This window comes from Colletes latitarsis, chromosome 1 (genome assembly GCF_051014445.1).
Source record: "Colletes latitarsis isolate SP2378_abdomen chromosome 1, iyColLati1, whole genome shotgun sequence".
Taxonomy (NCBI): domain Eukaryota; kingdom Metazoa; phylum Arthropoda; class Insecta; order Hymenoptera; family Colletidae; genus Colletes; species Colletes latitarsis.
The window spans coordinates 51,511,139-51,522,983 of NC_135134.1; the positions used below are offsets into that span (position 1 = coordinate 51,511,139).

Here is an 11,845-nt window from a genome sequence, read left to right on the forward strand (position 1 = left end):
TCGCCAAGGAGGACGTGTAATCGAAAAGTCGATGGCGGCGTGAGGTCCACTCGAAAAAGAGACGCGTGGGCGGTCGACGTAGAAGACGAGGACAACGGGGACGACGACGACGACGACAACTCGAGAAAACGGTCCGCGAAGTGAGAGGCACCGGAAATGCATTTGAGTAAATGTTAGACCGCGTGGGTAAGCGCGTGCGAAAATGCGTATGCTCGAGCGAGAAAGCGAACAAGCGGAACAACCAACGGACCCGTTCGAACGGGATTTACTCCTACGAATACGTATCGACGCTCGCCTCCGACTAATTCGCTAATGTTAATAGCAGTTAATTGACAGGCTGCCGAGACCGAGAACGCCGGAGTCGTTCGAGACGAAAGCGGCGCGGCTATCTCGAGCGTTGTGCAAGCAACCCATACGATTTACACGTTCGGTAAATCGATTTTTATCCAAATCGTACGCGTCAAATCTATTATTTCTATTTTTTAACGAGCACGCAACTAGTCCGCCTTTTTATTCCTTCGATACCAATCAGTGGAACAACGTTTATAATATCTAATTATATATCGCAGCGAACCAAATAATTCAATTACACAAACTGTTTATTACTATTATTATTATCAGCAATAATCACATACGGTTAAAGGTTCCCTGGCAATAGTACGCGAACAGAATAATTACTACTTACGCACGCGATAATACGGCACGAAAAATAACTTGGAATTTTTGTTAAGATTCGAAGAAACTTTTACCCCTCTGATATTTTCAATTTTTATCCAATCGGAATACCGACGAAGCGCCCGTTAATTACAATGTAGCGAAAGAAGTTTCGCATCTTCCACGTTCCAGAATAGAAAACAGCATCTCACGCGCGTCAGCTTAACAATTTTCATTCACGAACGGTCGACGTTTCGCTTCTGCGAGCATAATAAAGATGCCCGGCGAAGATGAATGCAGAAGTTTAATTAATATCGGTGAAACGTAAGAAAGGGACGCACCGACCACAGGGCTGCAACGCTCCGGGCAATGATAATGAAGCCACTCCGTGTCAGACTACAATCGCGATTCCGTACTTTATAATCCCCCTTTCAGCGGAGGCTGATCAACTTAGTCGCACGCGGACCTTCCTATCTTCTTTTTGTTAATTTAATCGTGTCGCTAAGGCTCGTTTCTCGACGCCACTTTTCCGCTTTGATTCGTCTTTCGGACCCGGTACGCGAGATCCTCGCGGAGGGCTCTCAAATTAATTTACGCACGACGAATTTATATCGGGTTTTGATAATACAATATATATATACAGGGTGATCGACTACCCCTGGGAAAAATTGTAATGGAGGATTCTAGAGGCCAAAATAAAACGAAAATCAAGAATATCAATTTCTTGATTGAGGCTTTGTTAAAAAGTTATTAACAATTAAATTCAAAAATTTCAAATCGTTCTGGAAAAATTATTGTCGTTTGCGGGGGTCAATTACAATCATTTTTGGTCAATAGACATACCCTCGAAATCCTACTCAGTTTCGAGAAAAAAATTCGAGAAGGTGTTAAATTTTTCGACAAAATTAAAAAATTACAAATCGTTCTAAAAAAAATATTTTTAGTTACGGGGGTCCATTACAATCGTTTTTGGTCGATAGACATACCCTCGAAATCCTAACCATTTTCGAGAAAAAAATTCAGAACGGGCGGAACTTTAAACGTTAATAACTTTTTAACGAAGCTTCAATCAACAAATTAGTATTCTTGATTTTGGTCTTATTTTGGCCTCTAGAATCTCCCATTAAAATTTTTCCCAGGGGTGGCCGAACACCCTGCATATATCCGGCGCTTGGCGCATAATTTACGACACCGAAAGATGGCCGCCGGAGCAACAAAATGTTCCTGGCCGATGGCGACACGTATGTACGCCCGCGCCGAAAAACAAACGGGTACGCCGTCGAATAAAGCGTGATTCACGCCTACTCGGGACGCGATGCAAATCGGAATTTATTTCTTCCGCGCTTCCTTGCGCGACTATATGCCTGAATAGTCGCATTAGACGTCACGACGCGGCGGGAATTTATTTAAACTCGCGGGAAACTATGATCGTTTACGCAGGGTTTTCCAACGAGACCGACGAGAACATTGTATCGAAGCAAAATTAAAACTACGAGAGATAATCTGTCGCTGATTTGTTTTGATCTACGTTCGACGAAATGCAGTATCGTTTAAACGCCCACTACGATTACGTTCGATAGAGCGAATACGACGAGTCGAATTTTTTTCGTTCGGAATGTAGCGAGATCGGGCCATGCGCGAATCGGCTTTCAAAGTTCATCAGGATTGCGAGTACGGAGGCGACCGCGGTCCCAGGTAAATATTCAAGTGTGATTTATGCGAGGAATGCGACCACAAAGATACACGCAACGGCTGAGGCGCCGCCGCGCGATCATTGTTTCTCGAGTGATCGATCCAAGTAGAACAGAAAGTTTATTTACGCGTTCGTCCAAGGAATGTCGCGACGCCCTTTTTCTCCGCGCCTTTCGAAGGGATTCTCAAATATTTATGCGCGAATGTTCCGTCGCGTACGTAAAAACAATCTACGCGCACCGGTTCGTTCGTGTACACACAAGGAATAAATTTAAATAATTCTCTGGATATTTTCCCCTCCATTTTAACACGAAAAATCCTCGAATAGAAATGTTATTTGAACAAATTTATGCTGGTCCGTTAAGATATAACGCGCGAATTTCGCATGTATAATTTATGCGATGTTTATCGCGCGGACGTAAACAATTATTTCAAGCTGTAAATGCGTTAACGAGAATGGAACGAATTTGTGCATCGTTCGCTCTTGGAAATATTACCGCGTATTTATACACGTTTTAACCCCGTACACACGCGCGAATAATTAATCAATTTAATGGCATGCTCCTTTTGTACATTAACGGGCGACGATTTTTAAATTAACTCGTTGAAACGCGCGTTTCTGAATTTTCCGGTCCGTAACGGCTATTCCAGTTCGTTTGGTATAAATCCTCACTCTTTTTCTAGACAAAGATGCTTTCAAATTCATTTAGAAATCTGTAATTCGATCAACGATCGGATCCTTTTCAACGATTTATCGAACAATTGTAATCCATTTACGTAAATCGTGTTAATGGATATCGTGTAACTTTACAATCGTGTAATAACATATCGTATAAAAGAAGGGTCTGGTATATGTTATTATAGTATAAAGACAATAAATTCAATAACTTTGTTATTATAATTACTCAAATGACGAACTACCCGTATATTAATAAGAGTCGCTGTACGTTTGTCTGATTACGTACGTACGATATATCGTTTCTCAGATATCTAAAAGGGAATTCCGATTACTACGGTGCAACCTGATATTTATTAAAATTGACGGGGTGATTGGCCACCGAAGGGATAATCTTGCATTGCTTACACGTTAAGGATTCTTTGAAAAGAAGCACGGGACTCTGTATCGTAAGATGTGTCTGCGGTACCTTCGCCCGTATGGCCCGTCTTAACGATTTAATAATTGCCCCTGTCCCTTCGTATTCGGGACAACTCGGTCATTAAGTGCAACGTAATTCGTAATCTTCGGATTTGACAAGCGACTTGACGAGGTTGATGGGAACTACCCGATCCCGTGTGCTTTCACGTTTTCATTAGCGTGTAACAACGTAATGATCCGAAGAAAGCGTCCCGTTTGCGTCGATTTGTTCGCCACAGGGATACGTACCATAATCACGGGGCTTCGCACGAAACAAGACATTAACCCATTTCGAGCGAAGGTTACGTAATCCGCGGACCATGCACGAAGAATTTAATGAATTTCGTCCTTCGTTGCAACAAATTTTCAATCGTCGATACCGATATCCCACGGATGATTGTACAGCATTCGTTATTTTCAGTTACATGTTGTAACGTTTTTGTTATTTTTAATCTTTCAAGGTACGAATTGACCTGTGCATATAGGTCGTGCGTTCTAATTGCTCGAAAAAGCACGAGAAATGTTCTGCAACGCGAAAATGTATATCTTTCAGACATGCAACTATAATTTCGATTCCTGTATACCTATAGATGTATCGTACGTATCCAAGTTTTTATCGACAATTAACCCCTGGCCGACGACCTGCACACTTAACACGGGCTCTCGTTTACATACATACAGAATTAGAAGCGATAAAGTACTCCTCGTAGAACGACGCTTATTCACCGCAGAATGTAGGATAGTATGTTTCATATACAATAGTATACTTCAATAGTTACTATTGAACACCTCAAAATAACTGAAACGTGGTGCTACGTGTAAGTAGAATGTGGACACTGTCGAGCAATTTTGTCTCGCGATGACTGACTGTAACGTCTGACCATATACGGGTTTCACGAAAGGTCTGCACTTTTGATCTGCGAGGAAGAACAATATTGGACTGGAGAAACATTTTGAAAAATTGTTTTTACGAAATTTTAACCGATTTAATGGACTCGAACGAAACTTTATATTTGACTCCTCTAACATTTACGAACGATGTTGGGAAAATGTTGGGTACATCGACGAATAAATTTACGAACAGAGACGGAATCACCGTGTCGTTGTACACGGACAAAGGTCTAGTGTCCTCTACGAGCGTTTCGCGTTCGACGTACTAGCACGTATCGTAAATAAGCGAGCGTTCGAGACTTCGTTTAAGGCATCGTTAATAGAATGTCTGTGTCGAGGGTTAATTTGCGTATCGATACAATAACGAAACGGTCGTGCGGTCGTTATTACGAGAAATATATGTTTCGCTTACGCAGGGAGAACGCTTTTTATCAGTTTTCAGGAGAACTCGCGATAGCTTCGGGCGAATCCGTCGGTTCTGTTCTGTTTGCTCATTATTCCACAGCGTATTACAAAAACCTTATCCCCCTTAATTCTCTTTAGCTACAACGTAATAACTTTAGGTGATCGTTTAGATTAGAGAAGAATGCTCTTGACTTTCACCAGTTTGAACGATTATTTTTCTGTAGAATAATTTGAGGACCCTTGTCACAAGCACGTGGAAGCAAAGCACACGATAGCCGAGTCAATCCTGATCTTCGATTGCTACAAGGTTTTCTAATTCCCAAATTCATTTATATTATACATAAGCGAGTTCCATTTTGTTGGCAAAGGCACCAGGATGAGAGCCCATTCAGCAAACTCATCACCGATCCTCGAGTTAACCGAATCTTGCAAGGACGAAGACCCGAGCTCTTCGCGCAGAATTCGCAATATTCTCTGCGCTAGTTGCACTTTGAATATCACGATGACTCGTAAAGCATTACCGAATACAAACGTCACGTGACACGACGAAACAACAAATATGGCGACTACGACGATCGAAAGTTCTGTCGCTGTCGTTGGAAAACCCTACAAACGAGCAAACAACATAGGAGCGGGAGCCGACGGCAAACGCCTTCCACGATGTTAATCCAGTGCACGTGACGAATGATCGGGAATGTTAAAAATAATATTCGAACACCAATGATCGCTCGTCGAACCGGTGAATGTTTGAAAGGTGAGGTAATTGAAACTGGAGGAATAAAGATAGCACCAGGCGCGTGGTATCCTTTTGTTTGGGCGAACCGAAATGTAATCGGTAGTTGGTGCCGGTTTGGTTAATGAACAGGAAGCGGTGTAACGCGATGGTTAAATCGCGTGGCCAAAGTACGTACCCACCGATCGTCGCGTTTCCGTTCAGCACGTGGTGGCGGCGGTTGTGGCGGCAGCGACAGTGGCGACGGTGCACTATCTCGAAACACCTGCGCTCACGTTCTCCGCACAAACTATCCCGTGGATGTAGCACTGTCGGCGACAGGCGCGCCGAGATGCTCTGGCCTCCCCCGCTTCTTGGACGAACGTTCGCGCGGTAAGGTTCATCGGGTTCGTCGGTTCATCGTCAAACAGTTCACTTTTCGCCGGAAGTGACCGGATCATGAAAACGCGCTCGCGGCCGTGTCCGTGTCCGTGTCCGCGCCCGCGCCTCGGAACAACGGACCCGTGGGGGAGGGCCCGCTACGCGAGGAGGGGATGTGCGTGGGACCGCCGCGAGCCAGGAGAGGGAGAAACGGAGCGGCAGAGAGAGAGCGAGACACGAGAGACGCGAGAGGAGCGGTGAATCGTCGAAAAGAGCGCGACCAAGGGAGGGAGCAAGGGAGGAAACAGGGTGAGAAAAGAAAGGGGGAGGTATTTGTGGTGCATAGACCCTCTGGTGACGCGGGGAGGTGGAAACGGCGTGAAAGATAGCGAAAGAGCGAGATAAAGAGGGAAACAGAAATGACGGAACACGGATGCCGGTCCGGCGGAGAAGCCGTGGGCACGGTCGCCGTCACAACACTAATGGTCCGCTACACTCTTCCGATGGTCTATGTACACACGATCCTCCTCTCCGTCTTGTTTCCTCTCTGCTCGGCTGGCCCTGCACTCGCCCTCCTTCCGCCTCCCCCGTCGCAACGAACGCGTATGGTACGTTCGTACGATACACGGATTACGTGTAGCCTCTACTGCGCGCTCGCGATCTCGCCCCTCTTTTCCGCCTCCTCCGGCTCGGTTACGCTGGACGGAGAACTAACTCGGTGGTTCCCTCCTACCTTGGTCTGCCGCAAAAGCACGGACCGAGAACCGAGAATCGAGACAGGGCAATCTACTAGGTAAGACTAGTTCCTCCACCCAGTCGTGGACCCGTTTTCTGTCCGGCCACTCTCCCTTCCTCTTTCTTTCGGTCCATCTCTCTTCCAGTCCGATCCCTCTCCCCTTGCTCTCTCGCCTTCTCCTCTTATCCGTTGCTCTTTTTACCGGTTCGTGTCTCTTGTACGTTCCTCTCTTTCCCTCTTTCTCGATCTACATTGCCCTCTCCTGTGACTTTTGCTCTCCTTCCCGCGTCTTTCGTCTTTGGTCCGAGGAATCTGTCTCCCTCTACTTCTTGCACCACCGTCCACGCCGCTTCATCTACGCTGGGGTGTTCGATACACGTATAATCAACAGTTTATTTAACGATTTTTCTCGACGATCCTTCGTCCGTAAACTTATTTCGTCCATAAACTGGTTCTACGAACCACCGGAAACAACTTTCCGCGATCCATTGTCGTAAAGTTTCTTTCTCGCTATCCAACGTCTGAAACGAAAGTTGCTCGGTGCAAGATCCGACGAGCACCGTAGGTGTTATGCTGTAACATTCGTGCAAATTGAAAAAACTACGAGGATGATTCTTTCTACCATTCGATCAAGGAAACTCTCCTTTCGTTCTTTGAAAATGAAATTGAAAAAATGACGGGTAGATCAATGTCTTGGATCGCGACTCCATCGAAGCAAGAATTATCCGATCTACGTCGTGTTTGGACTCGTTTTAATCGACTGCCTTTCAACGATGCATCGGTACCACTTTTATGGAAATATAAATCTTGTCAGAAAATTTTCAACGCATACTTATGGGACACCCCTAATACGCGTTACTTCGTTCGCTACTTTTCCAAGTTCTTTTGGCCTCTTCTCTCGTAGGTTGGTCCCTGTTCTCCGGTTCCAGACGTTTCCGATCCTGCAACGCTCCTCGTCCGTGCAACTTTGTTCGTGAATTTATTTACACGTCGCGTCTCGCTATCGCGCATTGCGAAATTCATTCCCTTTTCTCCCTCCTCCCCCTTGTCTCGAGCTTTGCTCCAGCTTCGTTTTATTCCTGGTTTTCGTTCGCCGTATACGCGCGCGTCAAGTTTCCAACGTGTATCGCGCCTATCTCTCTCCTTATTCCTCTTCGCTCCTTGCGTCTGTTCTCGCCGTTTCTTCTTCGAATTTTGTTCCCGTTTGTTTTGCCTTTAATTCGTTTTGCTCGGTACAGATTGCGTGTGCGCGCACCGTGCGCATAAATCTCTCCCCTGTCGCAAATTTTCTCTCTTTCCGACGTATTAAAAAGGATTAGTTTGCTTCGTCTTTTTGTCAAAGACGAAACGTTCCCTTTGGAAACACGCGTGTAATTAAAAAAATGTACCGTAGAACGATAGTAAATTTGTAACAAACAGACGAATCGTGTAACATCCTTCCTCGATGATACAGAGAATGTTCAGGGGGTTGGTAATCCTGAGCGTTCATCCCTTGGTACGAGACAAGAAATATAAAAAAAAAACGCGAGTGTAAATATTTATACATATATCGTAGTATGTTTACTCGTATGAAATCTTTACAAAACCGTATTCCTTGTCATTTTATGTTTTTTTTCCCCTGCATCTCGATTTATCGGGACTGTCTTGGTCCCGAGGAAGCCGGTTAATCGAGGTTCCCACTGTATTTGCAATGTGCCCGTTCGCAAAATCAAAAGAACTCTGCTACACGTGCGAATAAACTTCGAATCGTCGAGATCTATGTTTCTTGCCTGGAGTTACACCCTGGGGAATAAACGATAAATATTCTCTTTCTTCGCTGTCTCCTTCGAGATTGGCTACGTTCTTTCGACGAGTTCATAAATACCGGCGAACGATCGATTGTTTCTTTCGATCCCCGCGCCGTTTCGCAAATCAGCATAAATTTGCCGTAGCATGGTTCACTGCCGTTATTGTCATCCGCGATCGTACGCTACCTTTGTCATCGAAGCTTCGAATCGCGATTTGTGAATCCGTTGCACGTTCTACGAGATTTCTTACTTTAGAATATAGATTTTATCTAATGAATTACATCCCTACTCGATCGATGGTTTACGGAACTCTCGCGTAATAGTCGAATTGTTATCAACGATATGCTTTTGTTTCAAATGGAAAACTTTCGTTACCAACTTCGACGCAGTCCATAAATTAGGTAAAGCTTTTAAGGGAAGGTGGAGGAGTTGGAATTTTTCTTGCATTTCCTCACAAAGGGAACGGTGGAGGATTCAAATTCCATTTTACGTAAGACCTTTTACGCTTCACGGTAAGTCCAATTCTAAAAAGAAATTGTTCCCTCGTTGCTTTTTTTACTTATTATTAATTGCTGTGTCGCAAAAAATTTGAACTCTTAAAAGAATTTAATCTACGACAAGGAGGACAATTACGTAAGATAGAGGTAAGAAAAATCTGCTAATTTCTTATGCAGCAGGATGGATAAAAATCTCGTGGAAAAGCTTAAAGTAATTTATGGACAGCCCCTAAAGCCAATACAATTTGTCAAGCGAAGGACAGAGTGCGATCGAAGTCCATACGATCGCTTTATTCACACTGTTCAATGTTCTTTTGCTTTCGCTAATGGTCCAAGTAATGGGTCAAAGAAAATATAATAGTCCAGGTACGACGTCCAAATACTTACAAGTACTTGTATTACTTATTTTTAAACAATATGACCACTGGTAAATTCCATTTTTCAAAGAACTACGCTTCACGTGCACTAACTTAAACGCAACTATTCGCGGGAATTTTCTGCACAGAGTTGCGGTCGCTTTCGCTGGAACGCAACGTCACTCGATACGATAATTGCGCATTTCAGGAATCTCACGTTACACGAATACGATTATGAGAACGTCGTTGAATGGAAACAGCCATCACGCGGGGCAATTTTCTCTGCGCTCGAGCCGCATAAGAAAAACACTTGTTGCGACAGAATTAATTGTCGCCGAACGATTACTTGGATCGAAACGCGCGAACATCGAATTTGCCTCAAGGTATTTTCGAGTCGTTCGAACAGCAAACGTGGGGTATGAAAATTCTCGTCTTACGTTTCCCAAATACATCATTCTTTTCGTAGGAAAGGGCACGAACATCTCATCGTGATGCTATCAAAAAAAATATTAACCAACCAAATAGGTATTCCTCGCGGTTAAGCGCAATAATACGACGCTTTCTTGGTGTTTGATGGTAATCTGTTTTTGTCGCACCAAACACCAGATATCGCGCCGAGTTTCCGACTACTTTAATGCCCTTTTTATTTCTCCGCTGGTTCTTAGCGTTTCTTGATCTCTTCTAGATAATGTCTTATCTTGTCTCCGAAAAAAGTTAGTTGCCTCAAGACTTCTCCCCTCTTTTTGCCATCTTGGTTCGCAAAGATTTATCTCCATTGAATTTCAGACCTCTTTTCACTCCTATACGGTTCCACCACCTTCCAAGGGTTTCCTTTTTTACCCCGTTTTCTTCCAATTTGGTTTATTCGCTGTTCATTCGTCATCGAAGATTTGTTCGCGACGAATGCTCTCGCGGTGTACCCGAAATTGTCGAAGGTAATGCTTTGTTAATTGTCAGCGGAAGATGTACGACGTTTGAAACGACTCTCTTGATAATAAGCACCTAGTAGCTATTCATACGGTCTACGAACTCGTTCGCGTGGGTCGACCATCCATGGATTTTAGAATCGATACGACCTTCTGCTGCAGCAGCTGCTAGCAAGATCAACTGGAGCACCGGCGCGGCGCGTTCATTATACGTATTCTCGCACAACGCTTCAAATTGCATCAAACGTGTCACGCGATAAAATATCTGTTATCGATTTCAGGATAAAACAAGATTAATCGAGCAAGGCGGAGATCGTTGTGCAAGAATCGTATCATCGACTCGGTTGAATCAAGATGATTTATTTCGAACTCGATCAAAATGTTCTCCACTTACGATCCAAATTGCGTTACATTTTCAGAAACGATGAACGAGTCTTGAAGGATGTTAGGCACCGCGTTCAACCGATAAACAATATTCGAAAACGTCGTGATTCCGCGAATGGAAGACGGTCAAAGCGAGTGGCATTCGTCCGTTGGTGAATCGAGCGACGGATAAATAAAATGGCGCGTACGGACCACCCACTCCGTATTCGCGATCGGCGTCGTTTCCGCTCGACTCGAGAAAACGCAACGACTCCAAGTAAGATTCGTTTGCTCTCGCGTATGACAAACGATCAACCATAACGTCGAATTAACTTCGAACCGGTCGGTGTGCGTTTGATTGAGTCTACCGGACCGTATCCGCCAGGATGCATTGAGTTCCTACACTCGGTAGTAATCAATCGACTGTAAAATACTTGCAAGTAGGGTAACGCGATCCAGTCGGCGATCCAACTGTTTTTCATGCGACGTCATACGTCAAATTCATCCGTACTCGACGGTCCCGTTGATCCAATTTTTTTCCAAAGCTAGATTTATTATTACATAGATAACGTAGTTACAATAAACATTTTTTAACGATTTATATTGAATTTAATCGACGTAACGTTGCGAACAATTTGAATCGTTCCATCGTTCTTCGACGCTTAAAAAGCCTCTCTGGAAAGGCGTGGAAATTGGAAAGATTTATTATCGCATGAATCGTCCGGAAGAAATTTCCGCCGAGGAGTCGTGCTTTTCTTTTCATCGATTCACGAGCAGATTGCGACCAGAGATGAAAAATGGATAATATATCGTAACATTAAGCGCGAAAGACAGTGACTAAATATAGGAAGAACCTGAAACTAAGTTTAAACTTCTTACGAACGAGGACAATTCTGGCGAGTGTTTAATGGATCGAGCCTGGAGTTTATACATTGTTCAGCCGTTAGAATCCAACCGAACGATCGGACAAAAGTCTATTGCAAACGAGCGGACCGATCGAAATCTATCCTGCAAACAAAACGGTCAGCCGTACTTGACAGCAGAAGAATTTCATCCGGACAAACGCAGAAACTCGAGCTTGATCGTTCGTTCAACCTATTCTTCAATGGACTTTTACGTTTTCAAAGAAATCTCTATGGCTTGCAAACAACAAAGTCACTCGACGCGCCACGCACCTCATTTAGACGATATATTTATAGCGATTTAACGCGAAATCTTTATCTAGACGCTTCCGTCGATCCTGATGCGTCGAACATCCCTTCCACCACTTACGGACTTAATTATTTCTCGGCCAATGACCGGTTGTCATC

General features: G+C 44.1%; 1 protein-coding gene across 3 annotated transcripts in view; it reads right to left on the minus strand.

Moving 5' to 3' along the window:
- Positions 1-6,281, minus strand: part of LOC143341660 (A disintegrin and metalloproteinase with thrombospondin motifs 7) — a 43,453-nt gene extending 37,172 nt beyond the window's left edge. For 2 of the 3 annotated variants that reach the window (XM_076764666.1, XM_076764647.1), the window contains exon 1: positions 5,689-6,281. The gene's annotated coding sequence lies outside the window, so the exon portion shown is untranslated. The remainder of the gene's footprint in view (positions 1-5,688) is intronic. The other variant, XM_076764657.1, reaches the window with a different exon arrangement.
- Between the last annotated feature and the right edge of the window lie 5,564 nt (positions 6,282-11,845).